The 5,384-nt window shown below is 42.2% G+C and overlaps 1 long non-coding RNA gene across 1 annotated transcript in view; it reads left to right on the top strand.

The window, feature by feature from the left end:
* The first annotated feature begins 2,899 nt into the window (after nucleotides 1-2,899).
* The window catches only part of LOC104870065, a 10,782-nt gene continuing 8,297 nt past the window's right edge, over nucleotides 2,900-5,384 (top strand). The window contains exon 1 of the long non-coding RNA XR_004515712.1: nucleotides 2,900-2,930. This is a non-coding gene — a long non-coding RNA (uncharacterized LOC104870065). The remainder of the gene's footprint in view (nucleotides 2,931-5,384) is intronic.

A 5,384-nucleotide genomic window follows, 5' to 3' on the forward strand; every position in this document is an offset into this window, starting at 1 on the left:
ATTATGTTATTTTCAGATGTTTTTCTAACTATGAAAATAATTTAGCCAGGTGTGGTGGTGTACACCTGCAATCCCAGCACTCAGGAGGCTGAGGCAGGAGGATCGCTGGGAGTTTGAGACCAGCCTGGGCTACACAGAGAGTTCCAGAGCAATCTGAACTACATAGCGCGAGACCGTGTCTCAAAAAATCAAAAGAAAGAAAATAATTCAGAGTTCTCCTATAATATGCTTAAAAATACGTAAAACTAGGCCAGGGATTTAGCTCAGTGGTCCGGGCGCTATCCATGTCTTATGAAACCTCACATCAAAATGAGTCATTTCATAATTCCACATTACTTTGTTGGTTTGAGGTGACCTTATTCTTAAAAGTCTTCACATTGTATGTCTTAGATCCACTTTTTCTTCTTCTATTGCATCAGAAATTTGACGTTCTGCACGTCTTACTGAGATGCTGTTCATTGCATCAGTGGGCCCTGTATCTAATCTCCAGGCCACTTCATTTCCTGTCTGTCACACATGCATTCTTAGAAGAACACTGTCAGTAACTGGGAGTATCCTAGGCTGTCGTGTATTTCCAGATGTGCTGAGTTGGGTATTGATGGGATAGCAGACCTTTTCATGAGTTGGAAGTGAAGCTAGATGGAGCCTTCCTTGCTTGCTTTTTTCCCTTTGGTAGAGTGAGCCACATGCTCATTTTTGTCTACTTTCTTTACAGAAATAAGTCAGGTGTTTTGTCTGAAAGCAAAAGATGTTTTTCTATAAAAAGGAATTGAGAACCTGGAAGTGGTGATTTTCTGGGGTGGTTCTTACCTCTCAGTTTTAAGAGCATCCAGGATTTATTGACATACCCACATGAGTATGATAGGAAACGGAAACTTTTTACACCATGTGTCACGCACACACAAACTTAGAATGAGTAGGTCCTGGCAGCAGATCTCCAGGGACCCAGGTTTGGGTTCTCACCCCGTGTTTAGTATAGCTGCCTCCTTGCCTCAAGTTGCTTAGTGCCTGGGAGAGGGAATTTCTGAAAAGCATTTTTTAAACTCTTGAAACAGTAATGAATGCTCAATAACATGGTATACAGGAAAGAAGATTTCATATTGCAAAAATAAGTCATAAAATGAACTAATAATTTTCAGTAGGGTCACACCTGTAATCCCAGCACTCAGGAGGATGAGACAGGAGGATCGCTGTGAGTTCAAGACCAGCCTGGGCTACATAGTGAGTTCCAGGTCAGTCTCAACTACATAGTGAGACCCTGTCTCAAAAAAAAAAAAAAAAAAAAAAAAAAAAGTGTGAATGGCTGGGTGTGGTGGTGCACACCTATAATCCTAGCATTTGGGAGGCTGAGGCAGGAGAATTGCTGTGAGTTTGAGGTGTGGGCTACAGAGTGAATTTAAAGCCAGCCTGAAGTACAGAGCAAGACCTTGTCTCAAAAAAACAAAAACTAAGTGAATGAAGAAATAAATAGTGTGAATGTATATGATTATACCTGTGTGAGAAATCCCTGTTTGTTGTATGTTAAAGTGTAAAGACTTATTTTTCCAAAGCTGTTAATAAAATGAAATCTTTCTGCTGCTTAATCTACAGACAGGTAGGCCCAAAAGCCAATATGTGGAGGTTTTGCTGAAGTTGTACCTGTTAGCAGCAGGCATTCTACCCTCTAGAATGGCATTTTTTTTCTGCTTTGTTACCTTTTTCCATTGGCTTCCTGGGCACATTATTGGAAAGGAAGAGTTTGTGATTAAAGTTTTTAAGAATACAAAGAACTTGGATAGCTGGCTTTTCTTCCTGCTTATGAGAAAGGAAGCTAGGTTTTAAAGGTAAGAAGCTGTTGCCAGGTGTGGTGGCACATGCCTATAGCTCCAGGAATCGGGAGGCTGAGGCAGGAGGCTTGCCAGGAGTTCAAGGGAGGCTTGGGATACAAAGTGAACTCAAGTGAGACCTTGTCTCAAAAGAAGTAAGTAAAGGTAAGATGTAAAAGGACTGAGGGAACTACACCATTAAAAAAAAAAACTTGTCTAATGTAGATATGACAAAGCTGATAGCCTACGATTGCTTATTTTTATAAGAACTTGGCAAACTACTTTGTTGATCTGAGGAATCACAGCTCACGTAAGGGTAAAATAGTGGAAGTGGGGCTGACTTATCTTTCACTTCATGTCCATTGTGACCACTTAGCACCTTGAAGAGCCTTAATAAGACTGAGTTTATTTGGACCGGGGATTTAGCTCAGCGGTTCCGCCACCTGCCTTGCAAGATCAAGATCCCGAGTTTGATCGCTGGTACCAAAAAAAAGAAAAAAGGCTGAGTTTGTTCCTTTCTGGGGGGTGGGGTTTAAAAAGCAGTACCGATCCGCGAGTCTCTTGAATAGTTATTGTAGTGTGGGAGCCGGGCCATGGCCATCTAGGAGTTTGACATTTAAAAGGAAACTTCTTCACCTCTACACTCAAGGCATTGATACAATCTGTAACATTCGAGGACTCTGCTTGTTAAACTTGTTGCTGCAATGGGAGAAACTCAAGGAGACAGCCAAAGATCTGATGTTCTTTGCAAAAAGTCAGAAAATCCGGTCTTTGCATAAAAGATACAAATAGTTACTTGGTGCTTCCTGTTGATGTGAACCTATAAAAGGAGCTGTTTCTGTGAAATAAATCAGACTTCTCTTCGTCTCCGCTCAGGTTTGAGTGTTCTTTCCTTTCTCAATCCTCACTCCCCGACTCAGGCATGTTCGTGTTGTGACGGCTAGACCGCCACAAGTGGCGCCCGAACAGGGACCTGAAGAACAGTGACTTGAAGAACAGTGACTTGAAGAACAGGGACCTGAGTATCGAGGGATTCAGTGAAGGACACCGCTGGATAAAGAATAAAAGGAGATCTCATCAAAAAGAAAAAAGAGGACCTTCAAAAGGAAGGCAAAAAGAGGAGAGGTGAGTTTTCTTGTAAATATTAAAAATGGGAGCAGGCAAGAGTTGCATGCTTTTTGTACATATACTTAAAGATTTATTGTGTGTCAGTGGTGCTAGAGTAGGGCACCAGCAATTGTGTAATTTATTAGAATTTGTAGAAATAATTTGTCCTTGGTTTCCTTTTCTTTGCTTCAGTGTCTTTCTTTTCCTGTTAATGTCTGAATTGGTAATTTGTGATCGGGATCATTTTGGAGGCAGGGAGGGAGGTCCACGCAGAAGTGCTAATGGACTCCCCGCAGCAGGGGCCGGAGAGGTCCTTTGCCCTTCTGGTAGGAACTTTGTCTCTCTGTTTATGGGGAGGGAGGTTGATTTTTTTCCCCTCCTCAAGACCCTCTGGTTGAGAGTGTTCTTCTGGTACTGGTTTCGGAAGAGGAGATTAAGGAGATTCCCCGATAGAGTCTCTGGTTCTTCTTTCGGTTTGGTTTTCATAAGTCTTTGTCTTACATTGTTTGGCCTCTTTTGCTCCAGCCTAGGAGTTGCTCAAACTTCTGCTCTGCGACAGTCAGCTGTTAGTGAAAACTAGTTTTGGTAACATCTAGTCATAAACCCCCTCAAAACAAGACTAGTACAATAGCAGATCTTGATCCTTCTCCTTGTGACAATCGGTTAGAAAAGGAGCCTTCTTTAATTGCTTTGGCTTCAGGACCTCCTGAAGGCTGGAAGACTGTGAAAGTAAACTCCCAACTCCTTAAATCTCCAGTTCAGCAGGGTTTACAACAAGCCTTTAAAGAAGGTGAGGATGTATCTGCATTTTCTCTGGCCTGCCCAGTTTTTGAGGCTCAGGATGCTCAGGGAAACCTTGTTCGACAACACGCCCCCATCCCTTTTAAACAAAAGAATTGAAAATGGCTTGTACCCAATATGGGCCAACTGCCCCTTTTACATTAGCCATGCTAGATTCTCTTGCAACTGATGCCTTGCCGCCTTTTGATTGGAAACAGATTGCTAAGGCTTGCCTAGCTGGAGGAGATTATTTGTTGTGGAAGTCTGAATATGCAGAACAATGCCAGAGAATAGCAGACCTGAATAGACAGCAAGGAGAACTTAATGCAACTTATGAGATGCTAGCAGGAGAGGGACCTTATGTTGATGTTACTCAGCAATTGGGTTTTCCCCTAGGAGTATATACTCAAATTAATGCAGCTGCCAAAGCGTCTTGGAGAAAATTATCTTCCTCTGGACTGGCTACAGAGGATCTTTCTAAAATCAGACAAGGGCCCGATGAACCCTTCCAAAATTTTTTAGATCGTTTGTTGCAAACAGCTAGTAGAATAATTGGAGAATCAGAAGCAGAAATTATCTTAGTTAAACAATTGGCCTATGAAAATGCTAATTCTGCTTGCTAAGCTGCCCTTCGTCCTTTTAGAAAGAAGGCTGATTTATCAGATTATGTTTGCTTGTGTGCGGATATAGGTCCTTCTTACACTCAGGGCCTTGCCATGGCTGCAGCTTTACAAGGAAAAACTGTAAAAGAGGTCTTATTTCAACAACATAGAAGTGGCCCTCCAAAAAAGGGGAATAATGGAAATTGCTTTGGCTGTGGTCAGGCAGGACATTTAATACAAGACTGCCCACAGCATAAAGAAAATAGACCTTTTTCAAAACCTCCTAAAGAATCTGGTTTATGTCCTAGATGTAAAAGAGGAAATCATTGGGCCAATGAATGTAGATCCAAAAGGGATGTTATGGGCAATCCTATCCAGTCGGGAAACGGGCGGAGGGGCCAGCCTCAGGCCCCATATCAAACTTTTGGGGCATTTCAGGATCCAACCCCTCGGATCCTTCCTCAGTCAAAAAATCCGTTCAGGACTTATTCCGAGCCACCCCAGGTAGCGCAGGATTGGACCTCAGTTCCCCCTCCTATGCAGTACTATCCCCTGAAATGGGAATGCAAGTATTACCCACCGGAGTTTTTGGGCCGTTACCCAGGGGTACCCTCGGTCTTTTGTTGGGTAGAAGTTCCTCCACCATGAAAGGACTCATAATTTCCCCAGGAATTATCGATGAGGATTGTACTGGAGAAATTAAAATTATGGTTTGTTCTCCTTCTCAAATTTCTGTTATTCAGCCTGGACAACGTATAGCTCAATTGGTTCTTTTACCCAGGATAGTTACTTCAGGAAAATATAAAAAAGCCATTAGAGGGAATAAAGGCTTTGGGTCCTCAGATGTTTATTGGGTACAATCTATTAGAGCCAATAGGCCAGAGATAAAACTGTTAATTCAAGGAAAATCTTTTATTGGGTTATTAGACACTGGTGCTGATGTCTCCGTTATAACTGCTGACCAGTGGCCTTCTACATGGCCTTTGCAGGAGACTGTCTCTCAATTACAAGGCATTGGTCAAAGTAGAAATCCTAAACAAAGTACCGATATATTGAATTGGAGTGATTTAGAAGGACATTGTGGGACTTT

The sequence above is a fragment of the Fukomys damarensis genome, unplaced genomic scaffold (genome assembly GCF_012274545.1).
Source record: "Fukomys damarensis isolate Sample0158 unplaced genomic scaffold, DMR_v1.0_HiC HiC_scaffold_38, whole genome shotgun sequence".
In the NCBI taxonomy this organism is placed as follows: Eukaryota; Metazoa; Chordata; class Mammalia; order Rodentia; family Bathyergidae; genus Fukomys; species Fukomys damarensis.